This window comes from Triticum aestivum, chromosome 5A (genome assembly GCF_018294505.1).
Source record: "Triticum aestivum cultivar Chinese Spring chromosome 5A, IWGSC CS RefSeq v2.1, whole genome shotgun sequence".
Taxonomy (NCBI): Eukaryota; Viridiplantae; Streptophyta; class Magnoliopsida; order Poales; family Poaceae; genus Triticum; species Triticum aestivum.
Window position 1 is genome coordinate 59,911,161 of NC_057806.1, and position 15,853 is coordinate 59,927,013.

Below are 15,853 nucleotides of genomic sequence, written 5' to 3' on the forward strand. Positions count from 1 at the left end.
TCTGGTAGCCACCGATGGACGAGAACCTTGCCTATTGGTCTGCCTCGTTCAATGAGCAGGAAAATGGTTCTCTTCATCCCTCGCCTTGGTACCAACGTTGTTTCCCACATAGCTAACAAGCTATTCACTGACATGCCTCCTTGTCGCGGCTGTGCAAGATGTCAAGACCCTTCCTACTTTCAACCCACATGGTGGGCCCATAACCCACAGGTCCCAGGATCGAAACCATGTGATTCGCGAGCTGAATGCTATACCATTATTCATCCTGGAATCAGACACCATGTTATTCTCGTTGTTCAAACCCCCATTCCAGCTTCTGTCTAGTCATCGAATGATTTCCTACCCGTTTGAAATTTTGGTACCATCGTATATTGCACTCAATGAATTCACTGAAATACAACTCGTGGGGTACCTTGTGTATTTCCCATTGAGTTCACCGTCAGATGCCCAGCTTTGTGGAGATGCGTTCTTCCGGAGTTTTTCCCCTTGGTCGCGTTCGTGGGACGTTGGAGATCCCGAAGAAAGGGTGACAAATTGATCATGGTGACTTGAAGTAGAGAAATGAAGACATCAACGAAAGGGATTGACCTCTTCGAGAAGAGCAACCAGCACCGAGAAGACCCGTTAGAATTTCGTAACCAATCTCTCCCCCTTACTCCCCTCCTAAATCTTGGGGCGAGATTTCTTGTAGTGGAGGACAATTGTGACGCCCGGATAATCAAGCTACAGTAACCTCTGCTAATGATGCCATGTCATCATGATTACTATTGCTAATCTCGCGTCAGTTCGAAACCCGGTTCAAATTTTAAAAATAAAGTCAAACAATAAAAGTTTCCAAACACTAAAACTAAAATGCTCTAAATGTGCCAAATAATGCATAGGTAATTATGGTTAAGAAACCCCATTTTTATGAAATTTTTAAATACCCTTAGGTGAATAAAACAGTAGCAAAAACCAATATTTAAATGCTTTTATAATTAACAAAATACTAAACTAAATTGCTTTGGGGTAAAACCTTTTCTTGTAGAGGGTTCTAAAGTATTACTAAATTAGGGATCATTTTCATATTAGGTAAAACCTAAATGAAAAAGAAACTAGAAATAAAACAGAAAAGAAAAATAAGTGAAAAGTAAAAAAGAAAAGAAAACAAGAGAAACTGCTGGATGGCAGGCCCAAGCCGGCCCATGCCGCCCTCCCTCACTCCCTTATCCCCTGTCCCCGAACCCTAGCGCCCACTACCCCCCCCCCCACTTCTCCCCGATCCCCTTCTCCTCCCCATCTGGATCGGGCAACTGCCTCGAGCCCATCGCCCATATCGCCAGCGCCCCTATCCCGTCGCCCCATGTTTGCCTCCTCTTCCCCTCGATCTAGATCGGGGGGCAACTACTCCAGCGCCCAGCGCTCGCCGCCGTCGCCGGACCTCACCGTCGCCCGAAGCCGCCCCCTACGCCGCCGAACCTCGTCGCCCCTGCCGTCGTCGACCACGCCGGCGCCGCCCCGTCCACGGTCTCCTCCTCATCGGCCGACCCTGAGCCCGCTGCCTTTTCCCTACGACCCTTGTGAGCTTCCCCTCTCCTCCCCTTTCCCCCGTGCTGTTGCTCCCGCCGGCCACGACCCGCACGCGCGCCTTGCTCGCCCTGCACCGCCTCACACGCGCGGTGGCCGCGTCCGGCTACGCCCATCGCCCCGCGCTGCGCCTAGCTGCTGCTGCTGCCTATCCTGCACGCACGCCTACGCCTCGCGCGCCCGCGCCGGCCGCTCCCCATCACCCGCCGATGCCGCCTGCAACCGTTCGCCATCGCCATGCTGGTGGTTCGCTCCTGCACGCGCTCACCCCGACCCCCTACTGCGTCGGGCAACGCCCGACCTCCTGGTCACGCGCCCGCGCGCCGGCCTCGTGCACCCCCTGGCCCGCCCGCAGCTTCGCCGTCGGACGCTCGCTGCCTCTAGTACCCCGGCCTGACTTCGCCCTACCCCGGCCGACACCGTACCCACCGGCGCCCCACTAGATGCCGCAGTGCACGCAAACGGGCGCCCACACCCGCGCGCCCACAAACCCACTAGGCTCCCCTAGGCCACATACATGTGGGGCCCGCCCCCAAAACATTTTAATAAAAAAAGGAAAATAAAATAAAAATAATTAATATAATTAATAAATTAATTAGTAAATTAATTAAGTTAATTAATCCTATTTAATTAATCTAATTAACTTGTTAGTTTAATTAAATAGTAATTAGATCAATTAAACCCTAATTAGACTAAACAGTCAATGACGAACGGGATCCACACGTCAGTTGACCAGTCAACACATCTGTTGACTGCTGACGTCAGCATGCACTGTTCTGGATAATGTTGTATTAAATTAATTAAATAACTGCTACAATTAATTTAAATCTTTTAAAATTAATATAAAATAAACCGTAGCTCGGATGGAAAAACTTTGTATGTGAAAGTTGCTCAAGACGACGAGACGAATCCGGATACACAGCCTGTTCATCCACCACATGTCCCTAACCTATCGAACTCGCAACTTTCCCCCTCTGGTTCATCTGTTCGAAAACGCGAAACACCGGGAATACTTTCCCGGATGTTTCCCCCCTTCGCTGGTACCACCTTCTACCGCGTTAGGGCACACCTAGCACCGCACATTGTCATGTATTCCATCGTCATGCTTATGTTTGCATTATATTTATTGTTTCTTCCCCCTCTTCTCTCGTTAGACACCGAGACCGACGCCGCTGCGACCCAGTACGACTACGGTGTTGACGACCCCTTCTTGCCAGAGCAACTAGGCAAGCCCCCCCTTGATCACCAGATACCGCCTATTCTTCTCTCTACTGCTTGCATTAGAGTAGTGTAGCATGTTACTGCTTTCCGTTAATCCTATCCTGATGCATAGCATGTCCTTGCTACTACTGTTGTTACCTTTACCTGCAATCCTACATGCTTAGTATAGGATGAAAGTATTCCATCAGTGGCCCTACATTCTTGTCCATCTGACATGCTATACTATTGGGCCGTGATCACTCGGGAGGTTGTCACGGGTATATACTATATACTTTATACATGATACATGTGGTGACTAAAGTCGGGTCGGCTCGAAGAGTACCCGCGAGTGATTCATGGATTGGGGGCTGAAAGGACATACTTTCCCAACGGCCCTCTGTGTGGATCTTTGTGGCGGAGCGACAGGGCAGGTTGAGACCACCTATGAGAGAGGTGGGCCTGGTCCTGGTCGGCGTCCGCGGTTATTTCATAATAACACGCTTATCAAGATCTTGGTATTTGATCTGAGTTGGGTCGTTGACCTTATACGCACTAACCGCCACGTGGGACAAGATATGGGCAACCGGCCTCGTGGTATCAGCCGAAGCTCTTTTTGACGTCAGCGACTGAGCGGCGCATGCCGCATTGGACCGTAAGCTCGCACTTGTATTAAGGGGGCTAGGTCTGCTTCCGGCCGCGTACGCAACATGCAGGTGTGCAATGGGCGATGGACCCAGACCCCTGCGCACATAGGATTTAGACCGGCGTGCTTACCTCTCTGTTGAGCCTAGGTGGGGCTGCGACGTGTTGATCTCCCGAGGCCGGACATGACCCAGGAAAGTGTGCCCGGCCGGAGGGATTGAGCGTGTTAGGTAATGTGGTGCACCCCTGCAGGGAAGTTGATCTATTCGAATAGCCGTGTCCACGGTAACAGGCGGCCCGGAGTTGTACCTTGACCTTATGACAACTAGAACCGGATACTTAATAAAACACACCCTTTCAAGTGCCAGATACAACCCGGTGATCGCTCTCTAACAGGGCAACGAGGAGGGGATCGGCGGGTAGGTTTATGCTATGCGATGCTACTTGGTGAACTTACCATCTACTCTCTTCTACATGCTGCAAGATGGAGGTGGCCAGAAGCGCAGTCTTCGGTAGGATTAGCTATCCCCCTCTTATTCTGGCATTCTAAAGTTCAGTCCACCAATATGGCCCTTTACGCATATACCCATGCATATGTAGTGTAGCTCCTTGCTTGCGAGTACTTTGGATGAGTACTCACGGTTGCTTTTCTCCCTCTTTCCCCCCTTTCCCTTCTACCTGGTTGTCGCAACCAGATGCTGGAGCCCAGGAGCCAGACGCCACCGTCGACGACGACTCCTACTACACCGGAGGTGCCTACTACTACGTGCATCCCACTGACAACGACCAGGAGCAGTTAGGAGGATCCCAGGCAGGAGGCTAGCCTTCTTAAGGAAAACTTGTTTAACTATGTCTGTACTCAGATATTGTTGCTTCCGCTGACTCGTCTATGATCAAGCACTTGTATTCGAGCCCTTGAGGCCCCTGGCTTGTATTATGATGCTTGTGTGACTTATTTTCTTTTTAGAGTTGTGTTGTGATATCTTCCCGTGAGTCCCTGATCTTGATCGTACACGTTTGCGTGTATGATTAGTGTATGATTGAATGAGGGGCGTCACAGAATACCATGTGGAACTTGAGTTCAGATGTTAGGGGATTGTAAGAGATCTTATATTGTATATATGTAGCTAGTAGCGTCGGATAGATATACGAAAACTTGTTGTTCGACCAATCCCTCAGAGAAGGAGAGGTCGATCACTTCTCTCTGTATATGTTCATGACGATCTTCTATACCTAATGGTTTCCTTCATTTGATTACTAGCTAGCATGTCGAGTCCTCTATATACGTATAGTACGTAGCGTCGACCAAGCACGGAGATAAGAGAGGACACTTCACTCTATTAGCTAGCTAACACAATATATGAAACCCCTAAATTAACCCTACAAAACCCCCACTCCCCCCTTTAAAAAAAAACAAAAACCCCAGCCCCTAGACTGCTGACGCGTGGATGCTTTTTGGTCCCGGTTGGTGCTACCAACCGGGACAAAAGGCCCTCCTGCCTGGGCAAGCCACAGCGGCCACGTGGAGCCCCATCTGTCCCGGTCGTAGGCGAACCAGGACTAAAGGTATTGGGCTTTAGTCCCGACCCTTTAGTCCCGGTTCTGGAACTGGGACAAATGGGCCTTTTTCTACTAGTGAACCTTACCATACTATGGTTAACATTGCTGCTTTTACTTTGTTTGTGACCTGTCATGTTCGTATCGTGCAACGTCTTTTACATTCGATGTGAGAACGTCGTTGATCAACCAAGTAATTCGCGTGCTAGCATTGGTTTTCTAGAATAGGAGGCCCTTAGGAACTCAATTTGTTTGCATGTGCGCTTTGCACAAACTTGGCAGTGGGCTCTGGGTAGGTCCTCAACATTTGTTAAGACTATGTCTCGTAACTCAAATGACAAGGTTGGTTGTAAACCTTTGACAAGTCGTCCTATTTATTGGACGATGGAGGTTGGTGTGCCACGAATGCAGCCCCCAGGTCTATGTTTATAGGGTTACTGGATTCATCCCCTATACTAACTGCCGGTTGGTCCAATAAATGACGCAACCCTCGAGTCTGGTAAATAGGAAGGTCTTGTGAACCAATCAACAAACATTTCCATTTAGCGATCATATACGTGGTATTGAAACATAATGAAGTGATTGCGTGGCAAAGCACTTTTTATTCACTGTTTAATACATGATCGAGATAATATGATTAGTCCACAAAGTCTTACGGTTAAAACTTATGCTTAAGTAGAAAAAAAGAATTTAAAATTACTAAAATAGTGGTTCGTGGATGGCGCCATGATCTCTTTCTTCTTCCTGACCTCCAGGGTGATTAGGGAATAAGTGGATCTACCAATAGGTCTGTAGCCTTTGAGTTGTCTGCTATTCTAAAGGCCTCCACCCCCAATCATGCGGGAGGAGCCTTGTCTGTTGTACCCGGGGAGGCCCCGCGACTGTGCCTTGTCCCGTGCTGCTATTAGCATGGGCGATGCATGCGTCGGCCTGAACCACGTTCACAACCTCTGCCTAGAGGGCATGCAAGGGATTGCCATTGGCTATGATTACTTCATATGGCCCTAGCATATTCAACTTCATGTAGGCGTAGCACAATATTGCCATGAACTTGACAAATGTTGTCCTTCCGAGGACTGCAATATATTCTCCTGGAAATGGGATAACCTCAAAACAAAGGTAACCTCTGGTGTTTTTTGACCAATTGGTGCCACCTTATTTCCTAGTACTATGCCATGGAATTCTGTTGATGGAGGCCAGAGGGCTTGTAGTGGTACATCTATTCTATTTAGTGTGCTGACATATAGGATGTTGATGCCGGAGCCTCCATCCATGAGTACTTTGGGAAAATTGCAACCTCCTTTGAGTATTATGCCATCTGGGTGGTCTTCTTGGCAGAAGGAGATGGTTTGTTATGACCATTCCAGAAACCGACTATGACGCCTCGTGCGTGTGTGATGATGTCGGCACATGTGCCTTGCTGGCCTCATCTCAATATAATCATGTTAACTCGGCGTTTGTCCTTACAAAACACTCGCTACCCTGTGTTGCGGGGCTGCTGGTCTTGGTGGGCGACCGGGACTGGCGGGGTTGCATTATGACCCCCTTTGAGTTTATTTCCCTTCTCCTTGATGATATGTTCGTTAAGCTGGCATTCCCTTGTGGGGTCTTGTGCCTTATGAGTTTCTAGCTATGGTATAAGCATGGTCCGCTCATGATTCCCTCATATGTGCGGGGAGGCCGTCGCGGCTTTCCTCCCTACCGCTACTTTTTGGCTCCGGCCTCTTTTGACTCATTTGTTGCAACGATCAGTTCAGAGTCATGTTCCTCCTTCCATTTACGACCCACCTTTCCCTTATTGTTGCATCTTTTAGGGGCGTCTCCACCGGTAGGCTACCAGATATTAAGCCCTGGCATGGAGCGGCGGCTTGCCCAAGCGGTTTCTTCCCCTATGGCGAAGTCATTTTCTACATTCATGAGTGCTGCCATGGTGGTCAGCTTGCCCTCACCTTGCTTCTTGTCGAGCTTGTGGAGAAATATATTGTCCTACGCCCCGCTCACTAATGCTCCGTTGGCTATTTCATCCGAGATGTTTGTCAGTGTGTTCTTCTTTTTGGGCCATCGCACCACGAAGTCGCGGCCGAACTCGTTGTCGCCTTGCATGATAATGTGGAGGTCGGTGCCTACAAAATTGTTGAGGAATGCATGCTCGAAATATTCCCAGTTGAGGATGGAGTTGGGCAGGTGGCTGCTAAGCCAGGAGCACGCGTGTCCAGTGAGACATAGTGGTATGTGCCGTATGGCATTGCTAATGTCTCTATTGTCCACATCGACTACTGTGAGGTAGTCATTGAGCTAGTAATCGAGCTTTCTGTACCATTAGTACTTCTAGACACCATGAAGGTTGAATGGTTGGGGGAACGGGGGGTGTTATCACCGTGTGGCCGAAACATGCTAGTGCGATGCTTGATGTGAGCGAGTTGAAGCATGGGGGCGGGCTCCATCACTCTTCCATAGTATTCCTTCGCCCGTGTCTCGGGATGAGGAAGGTGAGCTCGGCGTCCTCCTGTTATCGAGCCTCTTAATTGTAGTGTTGCTCGTGTTGTACTGTTACAGCCGAAATCGGGCGCCTGAGGTTTGCAACCTCTGGCTCTAGCGCGGCCTCCAGTCGCTGTACTGATTCTTGTCTTCGCTCGTAGGCTGGGTGGTTGGCTGTAGAGAGGACATGGTCAGTGCCCGCAAGCATGTCGCTCGAGCGTGACACATTGTCCTATTGGAGTACCTGTGTGAGGTTGGCCAGGAGTCTGGGATCTATCGTGTAGCTTGTAGCATGTCCACTAACACCATGGTTGCCTGGAGACCTCAGGCTGGCATCAGTGCCGGTGCATTCTCCATTGGCTCATTGAATCTGATGCCATATTCTCGGCCGAGAGCCACGAGGTCAACAAGGATGGCTCATGGGAGACGGGAAGCTCGGCACAGTCGCTCATGCGTCATTGTCTCGTTCTACCACGCATCACGTGTGGTGGCCTCCAGGGCAAGCTGCTATAATTCCGACTACGCATTCAGTTGCGACATGCGGAGGGCCTCCCGTGCCCTTGACATGGGGCCATTCCCTGGGATTGGCATTGTCAGATAGTTCATGCCGTATGCGGTGATGGGAGGCAACATTGTAGAAGCGCATGTGGGGTTCATGTGTGATGCCGCCTGCCGTGGGTGCGTGGAAGCCAGGTGTGTAAATCCTAGGGCACTCGTGCTGCCTTGCTGCTGGATAGTGGTAATGGGCATTGTTGGCGCTTTCGTTGTGACGACCTGCGGTCCTGACTGGAGGGTGTGGGGCTATGAGCCATGCGGTTGTCGTTGTGGGTGGTACTTGGGTGATTGTGTCTGTGGAGGTACCCACCGGTTTTGTCATCATTACTTGCTGTAGTAAGATGGCTGGTGGAGCTCCGAACTGGGAGGCCTCCTTCGAGGTGGTCTGGCAGTCCTCCGTGTCATCAGACGACTCTGACTTGCTCTAGAGGCCAAGCGCCGTGGATTCCCGAACGATGTGAAAACCGGCATTTTCGTCGTAGTTGGTGAAGTGGATTGGTTCATAATCACTACTCTCCTCGTGCAAGATTGATACGATGTCAACTAGGTTGGTGCTATCGTTGGTGGTGAACCCGCTGATGATGCAATCCTCTAGCATGTGAGTGATGAGGTAATTGTCGCAGACCATCGCAACGAGCTGAAAGATTGGGCCAGGCTGTTGTGATCATGTGAGGCCGGAACAACCCCTATCCCGCGACGTCCAGCAGATGGGTTCCACAAAGATGCCATAATCTCCCGAGGGTGAGACATGTGATGCGGGAGTTGAGTAGCCTAACTCATCCATGTCGGTGGTGACCTCCTGACCGGGTTGTACGTGTGGTGGTCGGAGGTGGCCTCTTGCTAAATGTCTACAACTTTTTGGGGGAATGGTTTTATGCGATCGTCATGGGGCTGGCAGCGAAGATGTCATGGTTGCGGAAGTTGCCGTGATCTGTTGGCCCCGCAGCCTGCTCAGGTGGAGGTCGTCATTGCTGGTGATTGCAAAGAACCCATCAGCGTTGCCTAGGTGGGCCGGTGGGTTGACATTGACCCGGCCCGCCCTATCGGCGGTGAAGGTTAGAGAGATCTGAAGGCACTACACCACGACACTGCATTCCCTACGGACGTCTGTTGGAAAAAGTCAGTTTCGCCAACCGACTGTTTGCTGAGAAAACTTCTATTAGACTGTTGGTCGGTATTACTCATATATAGCAACCAACTGTCAGTCGGGAATGCTAAAGTGTATAGCATCAAACCGTTGGTCGGTGATAACTGCGCTACTGTCACACAGTAGGTCGGCAAATATTGCCGACCGACCGTGGGTCGCCAACTGGGCCGTGCAGGCGACTTAGCGCGAAGCCCACGCCGAAATTTTCATGCCGCGCGCCCTCACAGCCCACCTCCTCATTTCCCTAAAATAAAAACTCCTCATACACCATTCGGCTCGAAAAAATCAACACCACACCACTACCTCTACCCCTTATCTCTTTCCCCTCCCGATCTGAGCGGCGGCGGCGGCGATGACGTTGACGCTCGCATTCGGCGACGCTTCCCGCACTCTGTCCATCTCTTCCTTCCCACCACTCCATCACCATCCCCACATCGCTGCTGTTTTCCCATGTGGAGGTGGTCCTGTCGCGCCGATGCTCTCACCCAGCTGCCGTCGGCGGCACTTCTTGTTCGTGCCCAGGCGCCCGTTGCGGTCATCTCTCCCCTCGCTCCCATGGAGCCACTGCCCCAACCTATACCCAACTCCCTCTCCCCCCTCCCATGGTAGCAGATCTGAGCGGGACAAGGTCCCTTCGGTCCTGGTGGTTCGGAACGAGGCAGGCGGCTTCTGCTCCCTTATCTTCTGGCGACTAGGAGTGTGGCCGGTTGGTGCCCCCATCTCTCTTAGACATCCATGGCAGCAACAACATCCGTAAGCTGTGTGTGTGTGTGTGCATATTTTAACTCCAAGCGATTAACCTTCCATAGCCCAGTGGCTGGTGCCCCCATCTCTCTACAGATTGGTTTCTTTAAAAAAATCAGTTCTGCTTTGATTCATGGAAATAATTAAGTTCTAGAAGCAGTAAAGTTCAAACCCTAGCCATCGATTGCTATTATTGTCTATTTATATTGTGTGATTGCTAGCAGACTTAATTGGATAATGTTTTTTTGCAGGGTGAAACGAACTTGAATAGGTTTGGTGGATGTTTGGGCAATTACTCAACTAGGAGCACTAACTAAAACAGAAGGCCACTGAAACTTTAGTAGATTTTTGTGGTTCCAGTGTAAGTATTTATTTTATTGTTTCAGCATTATACATGATTAACGCTTTGATAGTAAGTGTATGAATACATGATTGATGTACATTAATCCATGATTATTTTCTTTGGGAGATTTTCTGGAGATTTTCTGAAGTTGTAAGTCTGTACCTAACCAACTGAATATTATAGATGCATTTGTTACTTTTACTTGACAGCATTGACACTCTGAAGATTGTAGGGCTCAATCGACACATGGTGTGTCAGCATTTGCCTATTTACCTCAAGGGCCTGCCAAGAGTGTTGCCAATACCAGCGTGCTTTTTGCTACAGAAATGGATTTTTGAACACTTGTAGCACATGGTGTCCTGGGAATCCTGGCTATGTAAATTTCACCTGCTAGCTCATTATCAGGTATTTTTATGCATCTATTAATCATATGAACTATACAAATAGGGATAGGATACAATTTGGAGGAACTTTGGTAGTTAAACATCCTCACTTTCAAACTGTCAATTTCTCTCTTGTGTTATGAATAGAGTGTAGTTAGCTTATCTGAATGACATAAATATGGTGTGTGTATAAGTTTAGCAAATATGATGTTTTTTGTCATAACATACATGACATCGGAAGTGGGCATCCTAGGGTGTTGTTGGATCTCTCAAGTTGGCTGCTGTTATTCTTGTTATTTTGCATGAAAAAACAGTATTTGCGAATCACCTTTCTGCTATTTTTTGTATAGTCGTAGTTGTATTATCCAACAGATAATAGTTTCTGTATGCCCATATCTCAACTAATTCAGTAAAGCAGAGCATAACAGGCAATAGGCTTTGTATTTGTATACTCGTAGTTGAACTTGGCATTCAAGTTTACTTTGTCACCATAGCCCTGTGTTGATACTCTAGTAGATTGTCAGCTGTGTTTATAGAATCCTCTTATGTAAAAGGGTGACAAATCATCCATGACTTGATGTGTTGATAAGTTAACATACTCTCTTGATTTCGTTTTTTCTCTCGTGAATAGGGGAAGTGTTGGTCATGCTAGTGTGCATACTCACTTGGGAAGAAATGGAAGTAGGAGAGGTGACCTTCAATTCCTCACCTACAATTATGTTATAATTACCGATTAGAGGCACCCTACGAGCCTTTAGGCATTAATTAGAAGGAACTGAACCATTTGTTAGGGTGAACTATATGCAACATTGAGCATTCTAATTATTCTTCTGCATTGTTCTCTATTTAGATAACTATTGTAGTGCAGGCTGAAGTGATGGCATGTATGATTGATATAATTTCATCTCAATAATAACTATTTTCTGCATAGTATATTGGTCCCAGCCTACTTGCTTTAAATGCCTGATTTTGATGGATTTTGTTCATGGCTTTGATTATACAATCTAGAATATTTAACCTTTTGAGCCAAATTCAACAGAGCATATCATCCAATACTAAGGATTTCAATTATCATGGTGTATTCAAGTCAAAGCTAAATAGTAGTCTACATCCGCCTACCTTGGCAAGGATACCAGGTGAATCTACTTTGGTGTTGTAGCTTCTTTCCTTCATATTACTCTTATTTTGGGGGATTTAATTTGTTCTTAATCCTATTTCCATTCTGGGTGAAAATGCTGGGAACCTTTTGGACACATGTACATTTTACGTGTTCCCCCTTCCTGCCCAAAACAATGTTAGATGAGCTAAGATAATACTTTCAGGCATTCAGAAAGAGTCACATCTATAATTAGCTTTCAACTCCATTTATCCAGTTTGAACTACCAGAAATCTATACATCTACTGAAAGAGTCACGCTTACATATATTTAGCTTTTAGCTCACTGTATCCACTATCTTCAAAGTTGTATGTTTATTTTTTTGGAAACAAGTGTTGGAATATTGGCTGCTAGTACAGTAACTTAAGTATATCCCCAGGAACACTATATGCTCAGCAATCGTACAAAGTAAATGATGCATTTCCTTCCAAATGGATATACAAAAAGTTGATTGAGGGTTTTTATGCCACATCCATGGTTACTGCTGGAAGTCGATTGGCAGTCTTCATGTACCGATATGCTATTTTTATAGATTAGGTAAGTGTATTCTTCATTTTGTGATGTTGTGTGTGCGTAGTGCACATGTGAATTCTGCCTGCATTCAATTTCATAGATTAATTAAGCATTGTAATATTTGAGATTTGTTTGACTTTTGTAGGAAGCAAACACAAGGATGGACTCACTATGAACCATGAAGCCAGCGATCCACATCAACTGGATGTTTTAGCTCTCATTTTGTATATCTGATGTATCATAGTTGCATCTTCTAGCTGTCCTTCTGTGAACCTGATGTATGGTGTCTTGACGGTTATGTCTAGAACAAAGTGAAGTGTATGTACGTGACATGGTGTCTTGATTGTTATGTCTAGAACAGACTGAAATGTATGTATGTGACAGTTAGTTAAATGGAATAAAAAATGGTTGGTGGACCTGATGTATGGTGTCTTCTTGACTATCCTTAGAAACATGAATTATATGTATTTGACAATCTGTAGCATATGTTAATTAAAGTTGTGGTTGGTAACAATGTTGGTCATCAAAAGAAAACACCATCTGATTGTTGGTCGGCAAAACAAACCCTGTCTAACAGTCGGTCGGGAAAGGCTAATGCAAGCCCCAACAAAATGTTGGTCGGGAAAGGTACATGGTTACCCCAACAAACCGTTGGTCGGGAAAGGCCCATGGTTACCCCAACAGTCTGTTGGTCGGGAAAGGCCCATGGTAGGACCAATAGACTGTTGGTCGGGAAAGATGCACCATAGCCGCCCAACAGTCGGTTGAGAAAGATATGTCGGTCGGGAAAGGGATTTCCTGTCTGGACTTTCCCCAACAGACGGTATCGATCGGCAATACTCTTTCCCGACCAACTGTTTGTCAGCGGAAGCTGTATTTTCGACCAACCTGGCTGTTGATGATGTAGTGTTGTGGTGTAGTGAGGTTAAGCTCTCCCCCGGCGAGATACCGCAGGAAGATGAGGAAGATCCAATCCGAGATTGGTCTCTAGATGATGCCGCCCATGTCTGGCACGCCAACTGACGGTGCAAAATACTGCTAGATTCCTTAGTATGGGTCCAAGCGTAGCTGGAAGTCACAGATCGAATGTCTCACTAGGGTTTTACCTAGGTTCGGGCCTCTGGAGAGTAATAACCTACATCTTGATTGCTTTTGTTATTCATGGTGGATGGACACCTCCTGCGAGTGGTTTACAATGGTGTATGAGATTGCTACATTGAGTTTCTTTTTTTTGCGGGACTACATTGAGTTTCTATTTGTGACTAGATGCCTATGAGAGCCTCCTAGCCTCCCCTTATATACACGATGGAGGCTAGGGTTTACATGCAAGCAGATGCAATCTTGGCTGCTGCCGTCCTTGACTTGGGAGGGAAGAAGGTCTCCAACGCCTTCTTTAGGGTTTTCTTTGACCCCCGGGCCGAATACCCAAGAATTTGGCCCAATTTTTTTAACTATACATGTATACATGCTGGAGCCCTCTAGAGCATCCCATTCCGAGTCTGAGCCACGACAGCCATGCAACTGGCCTTCGTCTCCTACTCCCCTCCCTCGATCCAGTCCCCAAAACTAACTGATGCGTCGGCGGCGGCAAGCGATTCCAGCCATCCAGGTCTGGCGATCCAGCCCTCTACCCCTCTCCCTCCCTTCCAGCCATCCCTTTCCCTATGGCCCTCCCCTCTACCCCTCCCTCCGCGGTTCTTGCGGGGATGTGCCTCTACAAAAGTAGGCTTCAGGTGTCCCCCTGGCGTCGCCACTGCTCCAAGTGCCCACAGCCTTCGGCCTTCGTCGCCGTCGGGCTTCACCGTGTTAGTACGCCATCCATCTAGTATTGCATCCATCTATAGGTACCAACCAAGTAACCACCAAGGTAATTTTCCTTTGTTTTTTAAACAAATCTGAACCTTTTTTGTAAATTTCCACTGCCATGCCACTGATTGATTGCTACTTTGTTGATTTATTCATGTAAACTGTAATTGTTTGTCACTGCTATTGATTGTAGCTATAGGCTGTAGTCTGAAACATTGCCACTGTCACTGCCACACTATTAGAGATATTTCCACAAAGATATTTTGCTACTATTATCGATGTATGGTCATTGAGTCATTGATTTTGCACATTTTTTGTTCTATCATATTGCTTTTGCAAAAAAATTATAAGAATACCCAGGAGGAAATTCCTGGCTCCGCCACTGTCGTGGTCCCCTGGGTAGGCACGATGGCGGGCCTCGTGGTGAGCTACCCCCGGTGTACAACACCATTAGAGATATCCCCGATATATTTTCTTGGAAATGGAGTACCACTAGATAGTACTTGGTGCAATCTACCTACAAGATGCTGTGTGAGGCATGATTCAATTACCCATCGCTCATTGCATATGGAAGAGTTGGGCGCCGCTCAAATGCAAAATATTCATATGGCCGCGTATCCAGTATCGTGTGTGGACCTCTGATCGACAACTCCAACATGGACTACAAGACACCACTGCTCCATGCTTCACCTACTGCTAGGAGGAGGATACGCTGCAATATGTCTATGCTAGGCAGGCATGACATGCTTGTTTCACTTCTTTGGGTGTACATATCGCCATCCCTTCGATTGAGGAGAGCCTTGAGGTGTGGTGGCTAAGATCGCGCAAATGATTGCCGAAGACGAGCAGAAAGAGGTTCGATTCGCTAGTCATTCTCATTGCTTGGAGCTTGTGGAAGCAAATAAATGTGAGGGTGTTCATGAATGTGGAGCACCGACGTAATATCCCACAACTCGTTAATCCCATACTAGATGAGGTTCATTCTTGGAGGATGGCAGGAGGGTGTTTTCAAATCTGTATGATAGAGTAGCATGTATTTGTTGGTGGGTGGGTTCTCCATGCTGGTAGCCTACTTTATTTGGCTTACGACATATCTTGTAAACATTGTTCTGCCTTTTATAAAAATAAGATACGCAATTTGCATTTTTTTTAGATAGGAAACGCTTGCCCAGCCTTAAACTGAGGCAATTTGCATATTCTTATCAATAAAAAGTTTAATCTCCACATAAAACTAATGTTTTAATTAGGCACGGCATGGATGTGTGGAAAGAAAGGGAGATGCGGGGCACTTCAACAAGCAGGTGGGTAATTCCGTGTTTCTCTCGAACGAAGCATTGTAAATTGCATATCCCCAGTTCCGACTCAAATACTAGTTGCAACGCTAGCTAAGAAATACATATACACAGGCAGAAGACTACCTTTTCTTTCTTTCGAAATTAATGCGAGAGCACGTGTGTACATCCATGATACTGGTGTACAGATGCAGATCTAGTTGAGGACAACAGAATTGCACTGCATATGCAGAGATAACACGTACGTATGTGCCTTGAGTAACAGTTGCTATCATAGGAAGTATTTATACGAAAGTATTGATGATTAACTTATGTAACAGCTAGCTAATTCGGTAGCTATAACTGGAACATGGCATCTAAGAATTTATTATCCTCATGTTGGAACCCATCTTGGCAATCTCGGACGGCAGTCATAGACATGAGTATAATACCAGCTGAAACAAAACCGACTGGAAGACAGACCGTGAAGAA

At 47.2% G+C, this 15,853-nt stretch overlaps 1 long non-coding RNA gene across 4 annotated transcripts; it reads left to right on the forward strand.

Annotated features, from left to right (window-relative positions):
- Positions 1-9,415: 9,415 nt before the first annotated feature.
- On the forward strand, positions 9,416-12,705 carry LOC123102315 (uncharacterized). Of its 4 annotated transcripts, none has more exons than XR_006448901.1 (7): positions 9,416-9,898; positions 10,141-10,382; positions 10,458-10,637; positions 11,247-11,305; positions 11,655-11,751; positions 12,151-12,308; positions 12,430-12,705. It is a non-coding gene; the product is annotated as an uncharacterized lncRNA (long non-coding RNA). The 4 variants fall into 4 exon arrangements; XR_006448899.1 differs by having other exon boundaries at positions 9,417-9,898; positions 10,465-10,637; XR_006448900.1 differs by having other exon boundaries at positions 9,416-9,851; positions 10,141-10,637.
- Positions 12,706-15,853: the final 3,148 nt, after the last annotated feature.